Source organism: Staurois parvus, unplaced genomic scaffold (genome assembly GCF_062004578.1).
Source record: "Staurois parvus isolate SC_StPar_1 unplaced genomic scaffold, SC_StPar_1.0 ptg000159l, whole genome shotgun sequence".
Taxonomy (NCBI): Eukaryota; Metazoa; Chordata; class Amphibia; order Anura; family Ranidae; genus Staurois; species Staurois parvus.
Window position 1 is genome coordinate 1,263,724 of NW_028317955.1, and position 13,157 is coordinate 1,276,880.

At 41.8% G+C, this 13,157-nt stretch overlaps 1 long non-coding RNA gene across 2 annotated transcripts in view; it reads right to left on the reverse strand.

The window, feature by feature from the left end:
* Positions 1–11,590: 11,590 nt before the first annotated feature.
* LOC149463088 (uncharacterized) overlaps positions 11,591–13,157 on the reverse strand; it is a 547,928-nt gene continuing 546,361 nt past the window's right edge. For both annotated transcript variants that reach the window (XR_016312512.1, XR_016312513.1), the window contains one exon: positions 11,591–11,679. This is a non-coding gene — a long non-coding RNA (uncharacterized LOC149463088). The remainder of the gene's footprint in view (positions 11,680–13,157) is intronic.

A 13,157-nucleotide genomic window follows, 5' to 3' on the forward strand; every position in this document is an offset into this window, starting at 1 on the left:
GGAATCTTTGATTTCTTGCAGCACAGATTACTCACAATGCAACCTAGAATGAATCCTAGGGCCCTGCTTCTACCTTCGTGCTCCTACAGAAACCAGGGGGTTAATGCAATTGTTCAAAGTAGTGTTCCTGCCTGTCACTTCACAAAGGTGGATGGTTGTGGGGCATATTTTCTGTGCCTATTGTAACCCTAGTCATCGTCAAACGAAAGGAGGAGGTCCAAAGCTGGTATCGTCCCCATGGTCCCATTCTGCCTTAATTCATCTCTGTCTTGCAGAGGAAAGCTCCCAGCAAAATGTTTACATCCAATACATGTCTGCATGTGTTGCTTGCTTACCTCCCCGGCTGCCAGCAGTTTATCCACTCTCTGGCCCCTCAAAGTGACACTAAGGGGTTTATTTATAAAACATTCACGCAAGCTGAACTAAATTTCACTGTATGTTTTGGGACAGATTGACGCCTGTATCATCAGCTCTCTCTAGTGGCTAATATGCAGTATAGTTTTCTAAAATATCTCAGTGAGAAAATATATCGCATTTTGGCCACTAGGTCAGCGTTTCTCAACCTGCTTTCAATCAAGGCACCCTTTAAAATTATGGACAGTCCTGAGGCACCCTTTAAAATAATGGACAGTGTTGAGGCACCCCATTTTAGAATGGGGTGCCTCAAGATTGTCCATAATTTTAAAGGGTGCCTCAAGACTGTCCATAATTTTAATAGGGCACCCCATTCTAAAATATGAAAAACTATTCTAATAGTTTTCTATAACGCAGCAACATCCACACATGTAGGACACCCAACATTAGAGGTGATTTATTCTTCTAGAGCCAACACACTTTTGCACACTGGTACTGACTAGTATTCCAATGTTTCTCTTCCTCCTCAGTTTTTCTCCATCACTGAGCTAATGTGGCCCCAGCATTCACGGGGAGGGTCAAATTAGGATGCTGTGTAAGCAGCTGACATCCTCCTTATCAACTGATGATGTCATTGGTTGTCAGGACACCGGTGGCTAGAAGGGTGTAAATGGTGCGCAATGAAAACCTGCAAATTTGTGTAACGAAAAGGCAGGATTGTTCCACCCGCTGGCTTGTATACAAGTTTTGGGCAATTTTTAGACATTTTGCCAAGGCACCTCTGAAGAAACCTCAAGGCACCCCAGGGTGCCTGGGCATCCTGGTTGAGAGAAGCTGTACTAGATGAAGCTGATGATACAGGACTTAATCTATTTGAAAACATAGGGTGAAATGACATTCAGTCTGCATGAAAGTTTCCGACATTCGTGTAACGAATGTTACATAAACAGAGTCCAAAGTGATATCCTTAATCTCCAAAATTATCTATGCACATCCACTACTTAATGACCCTGTAATCTATTTTTTGATAATATATTCCATACTGTGTTTTCCCGTTTTCTTGCATTGTCCTCCTTGAGCACCCAAACCTCTCCTTTCTCACTCACTTCCATTTGTTTAGAGCAGGGGTCTCCAAACTTTCTAAACAAAGGGCCAAATTACGGTCCTTCAATCTTTAGGGGGGCCGGACTGTGGCCAGCGGGAGTAGAAAAAGTCCTGGTGTTAGTGACAGTAAAAAATGCCCCATGACTGACGGCAGTGGGAGGAATAGTGTCACACTATTAGTATCAGTGGGAGGAAGAGTGCCCCATCATTGGTATCAGCGGTAGGAATAATGCCCCATCATTGCTGTCAGTGGGGGAGAAATAGTGTCCCGTTGTTGGTGTCACGGGGAGGAATAGTTCCCCATTGTTGGTGTCACTGGGAGGAATAGTGCCCCATTGTTGGTGTCACTGGGAGGAATAGTGCCCCATTGTTGGTGTCACTGGCAGGAACTATGCCCCACTGTTGCTGACAGTGAGGGAATAATACCCTAAGGGTCAGATAAAATGAAGCAAAGGGCCACATCCAGCCCTCTGGCCGCAGTTTGGTGACCACTGGTTTACAGCAAGCAGTGCATGTTAGTTGCGATCATGAGCACTGCTTTATAAACACTTCATACACACTACAAATCCCATAGCTTATTCTTACATACAGCAGGACGGTGAAGAACAAAGGTAACCAACTTCTAACAGGAAGTCAGACCATAGTATTTAGAAAAAAAATCTACTCTTAAAAATGCTTCCTCCCCCACAAAACCTTTTCTGACTGATCTGTGTATGAAAATCTGTATACTTACCTATTTTCAGGCCATTCTGGTCACGTGATCCAACTCCTCTGTTTCAGACGTGGCTGCGGGGGAGAAGAGTGAGCGCCAACATAGGATGGGCCATTGAAGATAAGACATTACCAGCTGTTGTTGGAGCGCTTTCTCCTCTCCCCTGCAGTCAATGCTGGCTGACACAGGGGAGATCATGTGACTAGACTGGTGTGGGCTGAAAATAGGTAAGATCTTTCTTACACAGGTTAATCGGATTAGGTGTTAGGAGGGGGGATGGGACAGTGTTAAGAGTAGGCTTTGCCCAAAATTCTACTTGAATAGAATTTCATTATTTTAAACCAGAGCTTAGTGTGAATCTAGTGACTACTGTGTCCTGCAGTGATGTAGGCAATGGGAGATAGAACTGCAACAAACAGAAGGGTCCATGAACAATAGCTGTACAACATTTATAAACAGTACTCTTTTTCAAGATGCGATTCCTGTGTGAATCACATGCGATGTGGAGTGTGAACCGGCACTGAATGTCTATGCAGATTGTTGGAAACTACACAAAAAATTAAAGACAGGATTGCGAGACATAAGCGTTCCATTAGGGACAAACTGGTCCAATTACCCATACCTAGACACTTTTTAGAGAAGAGACATACTGAAATATATATATATATTATGGTAATAGATGGCATTCCGCGAAATAGACGAGGAGGAGATAGAGAATTAAACTTGAAAAAATGGGAAGTGTATTGGATAAGTCGTTTACATACTTTACAGCCGGGTGGATTAAATTCAGACTTTGATTTACATCTGTTTTCGTGATAAAAGAATATAATGAATGGGATTTATTTAATGTGTTTAGGAAAATTTCATACTATTTCTCTTGTATATATTTATTTAGCGATCTTTAAATATTTATATGTAGTACTTTGGATATGCATGATTTATACTGTGTTTTTTCACAGGTGATTTTCCAAAGCCTTTTTTCATCTGTTGATGAAGGAATAGAACTCGTTAGCTTTCAGTCTAGGAATCAACATTTGACATGTGATAGTATTGATATAATTATGTCCTGATGATTTAAATTTTTTTTTTTATGTATAGTTCTATATATAAAAAATGTTTTGTAATGAATGTTAAACTTGTTCCAGCCTGAGGAAGGGTGTTAGACAGTATATCTAGCCCGAAACTGTAGCAGTCATGGAACTTGCTTTGTGTTTTTGTTTTGTTCATTTCATCGGTTTGAATAAATTTTTAAAGGGCAGCAATCCTGGATTACTCACCTCCATGGCCACAGGTGTATAAAATCAAGCACCTAGGCATGCAGACTGCTTCTACAAACATTGGTGAAAGAATGGGTCACTCTCAGGAGCTCAGTGAATCCAAGTGTGGTAAAATGATAGGTTGCCATCTGTGACATTTCCTGGCTACTAAATATTCCATGGCTGTTAGTGGTATTATAACAAAGTGGAAGCAACTGGGAACAACAGCAACTCAGCCATGTAAAATGACAGAGGGGGGTCAGCGCACAGAAGTGGCCAACTGTCTGCAGAGTCAATAGCTAAAGACCTCCAAACTTTGTGTGGCCTTCAGATTAGCTCAACAGTGCACAGAGAGCTTCATGGAATGGGTTTCCATGGCCGAGCAGCTACATCCAAGCCTTACATCACCAAGTGCAATGCAAAGCGTCGGATGCAGTGGTGTAAAGCACTCCGTCACTGGACTCTAGAGCAGAGGAGTGACAAATCACACTTCTCTGTCTGGCAATCTGATGAACATGTCTGGGTTTGAGGGTTGCCAGGAGAACGGTACTTGCCTGACTGTGCCAAGGGGGGTGTCCCAATACTTTTGGCAACATAGTGTGTATATATATATATATATATATATATATATGCGCATATATGGCAATGGATAAATTAGGGATGTATGCCTGGAGGCAGCCCACTCTGCCTTAAAGGAAATGGGGGGGGGGGGGGGGGCACACCTCCTACAACCCTCTTCCAAAAAATATCACCTTGCAACCCTCTTCCAAAACCATTCACTAATGCTACCACTTTGTTAATCCCTGCACCCTCTTCCAACACTGTTCACCTTTGTACCACCCTTCCAGCACTGTACCCCTCTTCCTGTACTGTTCACCCTGCAGCACCCTTCTAACACTGCTCAGCCATGGGATGTGAAGATTGTTATACACTGCTGCTGTGGGATTGAGGTAAGTATGCATCTGGGGGGGGGGAAGATGGATTACTTTTAATCAGAAGGGGCATGGCGGTTAACAAAACTGCAGTTTATATGAAAGTACAATCACCTTTTAAGATTCAAATTTAAATCTAGAATTTAAAAAATTGAGCTGAGTCAAGAACAATTTGAATTAATCCTAAAATAATATACATGTGCAAGTTTTCTGGACTGACAGCCATCATCCAAATATCATTCTTTTAGCCAGAAGAAGCACTTTTTAGTAATAGTGATCCAAGTCACTAAACAGCCATTCAACCACTTTTACATGCAGCAGAAGGGCCCCCACACTGCCCCGAGGCATCATTTCCAGGCTCACGGGAGAGGACCACTGCTGGCAAATGCACCGGCTGACCATAGAGACAAAGAAGGAACTTGCATTTTATCTGCATTTTTCAGCTTTTATCAGCATTAGAGCATTTTTGCAGCTAAAAAAACTCTTGAAACCCACTAGTTCTGGGGTTTCTTTCCAGCCAGAAAACGCCCCTGCCAAAAAACACTGATTAAAGCCTACTGTATGTGTGCATGAACACATGCACAGGATAATATGCTGGGGAATTTACTGTCCGTAGGAAAAAATGCCAGAAGCCAAAAACAGCCGCTGTAAAAACATCCAGTGTGCATGAGGACTTCTAGTTTTGGTCTTTTGTTTATTAGCCTTTAACGGCTAGTAAAGCAGCTGATCAAACCAATCTTGGTTTGTTCGGCTACTTTGGAGGGCAGAAGAGAGATATGAGGTCTAACAGACCCCAGATCTCTACCTAAAGAGGACCCAATCACTGCCTCTTTATGGAGAGTGAAAAGGGACTGTGTAAAAAAATTAAATGAAAATAAATAGCATTTTTAAAAAAGTTTAAAGTGCCCCCCCAAGTTAACGCACATGTTCAAATGCACTTGTACGTCCTGCACGCATATGTATTGGCTGCAATACAAAATAACGTGCCATAGACTTAAATGCAAAATCTTATCCCATAGACTTCAATGCAAAATTATGTCCCATAGACTTCAATGCAAAATCGCATCCCATGGACTTCAATGCAAAAGCGCATCCCATGGACTTTAACCTCCCTAACGGTATTCCCGAGTGTAGCTCGGGGTAAAATGTCTGTACCAAAAGCGGTAACCCCGAGCTACACTCGGGCTTACCATGCGGCGCTGCATAGGGAGTCCCTGCAGCACTTACCTTGTCCTTGGCTCCCACGATGTGTCCCGTGCAGCGTCCCCGGCCATCTCCTCCAGCTGATGCCGGCATCCGCCTCCTGTGTTCCGGTCCCTGTGATGTCGGGACGTACGGGCGGCGGGAAATTTGAAAATTTAAAAAAAAGTCATTTTTTTCCAAACGATTTTACATAGTAAAACATTACTGTTTCAACCCATTTCACATACATTTTGTCCCTAGTGCTTTGTCCTGTCCCCTGTCTGCATTTTGATTGTTCTTTCTGCCTGGAAACTGAGAAACGTCCATGGCGTCCAAAAAGTGTCCCTTTAGGTCAAAAGCGGGTTTAGATCAGCTAGAGAACAGTGATAGTAAATCAGAACCACTTGCAGAATTGAGTGATAATGATTCGTGGAGAAATTCGTCATCAGACACTGAAAACGATTTTGCGACTTTGCTCAGCAATGTGCAAACTTGGCGCTATATTTCAAATTTCAGTGTTTTGGGTTTGATTATATTATTGAATTAAATGTATGATTTAGAATCTTGTTCAGACAGATTTCAGTGAGTTATTCCTAAAAATTACAGCCTACAATAAAAAAACTACATATTTCCATGCAAAATAATGGTACCGCTTTCAGCACCAAAAATATGAAATAATCATACCGCTAGGGAGGTTAATGCAATATTCCATGCCACTGACTTCAATGCAAAAACGCCCCCTAGTGACTTCAATGCAAAAACACCAGCCACATTAATTTAATTAAATTTATTTTTTTAAAACTGTCTGTTTCAGTTTCCGTTTTGATTTTCGGCCAAGCGCATCATGAATTTTCGGTTTCGTCTCCACAATTTTCATCTTGGTGCACCACTACTTTTTAATACAGAAGATACACAAAATTCTCTTCTGGAATAAAAGATGCTTATCTCGTTGTTCACAAGCTCTTTTTTCTAATTTTTTGCCATTTGTCATTTTTGTAAAATCTTTCAAGGCTTGAGAAAGGGGCTTGATGACTAGAACTGTGTTGCTGTTATCTGTATTCATTGTTGATAGCTCTGTAAACCCGTGCTGTGCCTCTCCCCCGCAGCTTCCTACCTCTATCCTTCAGCACTGCATATGCTGCTGTTGCCATTCTGCTTTTTATATTTGCTGCCTTGTCCACAGCCTAGCTTCATACACCATCTGTGTGGCCTGAAAGACTTCTGTGATAGGGGTGATTAGTACCATCACCTGATACAACGTCTTGATGCTAATGGTATTTAAAGATAAGAAACTTAAATTTTTTTTTAATATTTCTAAAACAACACGTGGTAACCATACTGGAGATGAAAATACAGTTTTGTGATAGAAGCATAACCACAAGACAGCACAGCCTGGTTCTGGACCTCCCTGAAGGCGACATGAAAGTAAAACAATCCAGCCTGGTGCAGGACCTCCTTCAGCCTGAGAATGAGTAACAAAGGAGAAGCAGCAAATGGTCATTCTTTTTCGCTTTATAAACATGTTTACAGACAGCAGTGTGCAATACAACAAAGCCAAAAGTGCTGAGTCAGGAACAGGGGCGGACCGACAACTCATGGGGTCCCCAGGCAATAGGGGATCATGGGACCCCTGTGTCCTTGCCCAAACTCAAAAAAGCCTATGAAAAAGGTACCAGGGGCATCTCATGGGGCCCCCTACTGACCCCGGGCCCTCGGGCAGTGCCCGAGTTTCCAAATGGTCAGTCCGCGCCTGGTCAGGAAATAAAGACTCTAATATCAGGATAAATTCAGATACTTAGGCTAACTGATAGTAAAATTCTGTTTTAGGGTACAATTAGCGCTTTGCTTTTTTTAAAGGGCACCTTGCATGCATTTGCACGTGGTGAAAGAGGTACTTGCGGAAAAACCACAAAAAAAAAAGCATCAAACAAGATTTTGTCATTGATGTGAACTGTGCTAAGTGTAAGAGATATGCTAGAGGTCAGGGATGTCATTACAGAAACTAAGATCTTTTTCACACTTGGTCAAAATAATGATGCCTAACCAACATGCCTATAGCATTAATGCGAGTTACATAGTTAGTCTGGCTGAAAAAAGACAAAAGTCCATCCAGTTCAACCAAAAAAAAAAAAGGTGTAATCCTATACCCACAGTTGATTCAGAGGAAGACAAAAAGCCCAGCAAAGCATGATCCAATTTGCTCCTGCAGGGGAAAAAATTCCTTCCTGATCCCCCGAGAGGCAATCGGATATTCCCTGGATCAACTTTACCTATAAATGTTAGTATCCAGTTATATTCTGTGTATCTAAGAAAGAATCCAGGCCTTTTTTTGAAGAAATCCACTGAGCTGGCCAGAACCAACTCTTGAGGGAGTCTATTCCACATTTTCACAGCTCTCACTGTGAAGAAACCTTTCCGTGTTTGGAGATTACATTTCTTTTCCTCCAGACATAAAGAGTGCCCCCTTGTCCTCTGTGATGACCTCAGGGTGAATAGCTCTACACCGAGTTCACTATATGAACCACTGATGTATTTATACATGGAGATCATACCCCCCCTTATGTATTATACATGGAGATCATATCCCCCCTTATGTATTATACATGGAGATCATATCCCCCCTTATGTATTATACATGGAGATCATATCCCCCTTATGTATTATACATGGAGATCATATCCCCCCTTATGTATTATACATGGAGATCATATCCCCCCTTATGTATTATACATGGAGATCATATCCCCCCTTATGTATTATACATGGAGATCATATCCCCCCTTATGTATTATACATGGAGATCATATCCCCCCTTATGTATTATACATGGAGATCATATCCCCCCTTATGTATTATACATGGAGATCATATCCCCCCTTATGTATTATACATGGAGATCATATCCCTCCTTATGTATTATACATGGTGATCATATCCCCCCTTATGTATTTATACATGGTGATCATATCCCCCCTTATGTATTATACATGGAGATCATACCCCCCCTTATGTATTTATACATGGAGATCATATCCCCCCTTATGTATTATACATGGTGATCATATCCCCCCTTATGTATTATACATGGAGATCATATCCCCCCTTATGTATTATACATGGAGATCATATCCCCCCTTATGTATTATACATGGAGATCATATCCCCCCCTTAATCTCCTCTTCTCAAGAGAGAATAAATTCAGTTCCTCTAATCTTTCCTCATAGCTGATCTCCTCCATGCCTCTTATCAGTTTGGTTGCCCTTCTCTGTACTTTCTCCAGTTCCCCAATGTTCTTTTTGTGAATTGGTGCCCAAAACTGAACTGCATATTCCAGATGAGGTCTTACTAATGATTTGTACCGGGGGAAATGATATCTCTCTGGAGTCTATACCTCTTCTAATACAAGAGAGGATTTTGCTCGCTTTAGAAACCGCAGCTTGGCATTGCATGTCATTATTAAGCTTATTCGTTGAGTTTGAGTTACATTTAACATGCATTAAAGGCAAGTTAAAGCCGCTCCCCAAATGCCCTATGTACATTTGACACACATTTGATGAGCGCTAAAAATACACCCCAGATGCCTAGGTTCTTGGCTGCTATGAACAAAGCCTGACGCTCTGCAAACTTGCCACAAACATATCACAAACTCGCTGCAAAAACATGCTGGTGAGTTTATGGTGCATTATCATAGACTTCAACAAAAGGAGTTGAGATGCTTCAACTCCTTCTAAACTCCACACGAAGCTTTGTTTTTGAAGACACGATGCAAACACTTCACGCTTTGATCATGTGAACAGCACTGTGTGCTGTCCATATTATCAATTGCAGACTGCTTTATTAGGAGTTTGATGAGATATAAAAATACGCCCAAAACTTCAGCTTTTAATGCCAGTGTGAACAGGGCCTAAATCTGACTCAGTTTAAAATACACCTCTTTATGAAAAAAAATCATAGGTGATTTTCCTAATTGAAAGCGGTTTCCCTTCTTTGCACACCACAGGACATTGCTGGAAATACTCCACATCGTGTCTGCATTGATCTATACAATGGAACGTAGAGCCTTGAATCTTCAGCAGTGTGTAGACTTTATACTGCTGCAGTGGAAACGTGTGGATAGGACAGCGTTATCGTGACCTTCCACAGGTCATGGGACAAGTTTCCTCATTCTGTTCCCAGCACACGAAGAATGAATGGGGCTCTGCTTCCTTTAGAGCCCCTAATCAAATGAAGTGCAAAGTATGTCCATAAAACACACAAATAAATATAAGAGAGGTGTTCAAGTCAAACCGGGACTTTTCATTTTACAGGTGTAAAAATGGATGCTAGCATGGCGGTACTACACGCAGTAGTAAGTGGCAAGTGTGTCCTATTACTGACAAGCGGATCACATGTTGTGGGCCATTCTAGAGAACGTTAATCAAGATGGCAGACAACAGTGCATGGAACATGTGTGCATGGAACAGCGTGTGGTGATGAAGTTTCTTGTGAATGAAGGTGTAACCCCCGCATATATGTACAGAAGAAGCAGAGTACGGTGATGAGATGCTTAGCCGCAGTAAGACATTTGAATGGTGTAAACGTTTCAAAGATGGCCGTCCATCCGTCAGTGACGATCCCGGCCGTGGTGGTTCCCAGCCCACAGCAGTCATTCCTGTGAACATTCAGCACATGAAACGCCTGATCCTGCTTAATTGATGCATAACCTGTCCTGAAACTGCACAAGAGACTTATCTTTCTCTGGAAATGGTAAACACATTCACAAACATTTGCATTTTTGAAAAGTTAGCGCACGCTGGGTACCAAGACAGCTTTCCGCTTTTGACCAGCAACGAAGAGTTGACCTCTGCACTGTGTTGAAGGAGTATTTTGACAGGAAAGACCAGGATTTTCTCCAGGAAAATGCGCAAGCACTTACTGATCACTTCACTATGTGCACAGCAATTCGGCTGGGACATATTGCCACATCTCCCTTACAGCTTGGACCTCGCTCTGAGTGATTTCCACCTTTTTGAACCCCTAAGAGGTCAGCATTTATCCTCCCTGGCGGTATTCCCGAGTGTAGCTCGGGGTAAAATGTCAGTACCAAAAGCGGTAACCCCGAGCTACACTCGGGCTTACCATGCGGCGCTGCATAGGGAGTCCCTGCAGAGCTTACCTTGTCCTTCTCTCCCGCGATGTGTTCCCTGCAGCGTCCCCGGCCATCTCCTCCGGTCGATGCCGGCATCCGGCTTCTGTGTTCCGGTCCCTGTGACGTCGGGGTGTACGGGTGCCGGCGGCGGCGGGACATTTGAAAATTTAAAAAAAAGTCATTTTTTTCCAAACGATTTTACATAGTAAAACATTACTGTTTCAACCCATTTCACATACATTTTGTCCCTAGTGCTTTGTCCTGTCCCCTGTCTGCATTTTGATTGTTCTTTCTGCCTGGAAACTGAGAAACGTCCATGGCGTCCAAAAAGTGTCCCTTTAGGTCAAAAGCGGGTTTAGATCAGCTAGAGAACAGCGATAGTAAATCAGAACCACTTGCAGAATTGAGTGATAATGATTCGTGGGGAAATTCGTCATCAGACACTGAAAACAATTTTGCGACTTTGCTCAGCAATGTACGAACTTGGCGCTATATTTCACATTTCAGTGTTTTTGGTTTGATTATATTATTGAATTAAATGTATTATTATTATAGTATTATTTTTTATGAATATTTATTAAATTATAATTTATGATTTTGTGTTTCAAATTTTATCATACCCGGGATGTTTACTAGACTCTTGTTCGGACAGATTTCAGTGAGTTATTCCTAAAAATTACAGCCTACAATAAAAAAAACTACATATTTCCATGCAAAATAATGGTACCGCTTTCAGCACCAAAAATCTGAAATAATCAGACTGCTAGGGAGGTTAAGCACTGATGACAAAGTGAAGCAGGCTGTCCTAGGATGGTACAGGTGTACTGACAAATCTTTCTATGCCGAAGCTTTCCAGGCATTAGATAAATGCTGGGATAAGTGTATAAATGTAGAAGGGGAGGATGTCAGAAAATAAATGCAGTTTCTACTCCTTGAAATTTGTTCTTTTATTATATAAATGCAAACGTCCCGGTTTGACTTTAACGTCCCCTGTATATGGAAGAACAGCGTCTGAAAAAAAAAAATGAGGGCATGGTCACAGTTAGGCAATACTGTTGCTTTGTACATAACACTTTAAGAGCACCAAACTCCCAATGCTACCTAAATATCAAAACGTAGGCCTGTTAATTTCCCTGGAGGCAGCGGAAACGTATCAAATGCCTACCTAAAGAATAGTGTGTGTGTGTGTGTATATATATATATATATATATATATATATATATATACATACATACATATACACACACACAGGATAAAGATAACAGCTGTTTAAATAGTCAGGCAGAGCTAGGTAAAGATAAAAGCTCAGAAATTAGAATAGAAGTAGAAAACGTGACAAGGTAAATATGGTTCTGGCACTATTTGATCACCTATAGTGTGATGTAATGGCGGCATAGTACTTTGCAAACACAAACTTAGTCAAGCGTATACCCAACTGCAATACCCTATTGAAGCTCCACAAGTGTGGGCAAGCCTGCACTGCAGCAAGGTTGCTCGGTTGAACATACCAATGAAAGTGAAAACAAGCACTATTTCATGTGAAACAAAAAAAAAATGACACGTTCAGGTTATAAACCGAAAGAAAACTCATAGTTAAAAAAGGAGATCATTTTTCCTAAAAGGTAAAAACTGAATATTCACTTTATGGTCGAAGGTTAGTGGACTCCTGACCAGCACATACACGAGCTTGTTGGACAACCCAATCATCACGTTCCAAAATCATGGGCATTTATATGGGGTTGCTCCTCTCCCACTCTTTCTGAGTATGGTGTCCGTTTATGACACAAAGAATAGCTGCGATTCAGAGGATTGCAGCTATTCTCTGGTCATTCACAGTTTATGACACTCAGGAGATCAGCAGAGAACATGTTCAGCCCTTCACTGGAGATCTGTGTTCTCCCTCCAGATTCTCCAGCCCAGAGCTGGAGAATCGGAGGAACCGCAAGCTAAGCAGCGATAATTTACCTCTGTTTAGTAAACTGATCTTTTACTGTAATCTCGCGAGATTATAGTAAAATCAGCCGTTTTCCAGCGTTTGGAGACCGTTCCCCAGCGTTTGGAGACCATTCTCCCTTCGTTCGGAGAACTGCTTCGTAAAAGGCATTCACAGGAGAACTGTGTTCTTCGAGAATGCCGGAGAACTGAGCAGTGATCTATTACTGCTGGTTCATAAACGGACACCTATATTAGCATCTGGGAAGTTTTCCCACAAGATTAGTATGTTTGTGAGAATTTGTGCGCATTCAACCAAATGAGCAATTGTGAGGTCAAGGTACTGATATTGGATGAGAAGACCTGACTTTCAATCAGCATTCCAAAGGTGTTTAATAGGGTTGAGGTTAGTGCTCCAAGCAGGTTACTCAAAGTCCTCCACAACAAGAATATAACAAGATGTCAGCTTTTTCACCAATAGCAGTCACTTTTCGCTTAAAGATAATATGCCTTCTTGTGATTGGAAGCCCCGTGACTTAAGGCAAGGTGCTATATTT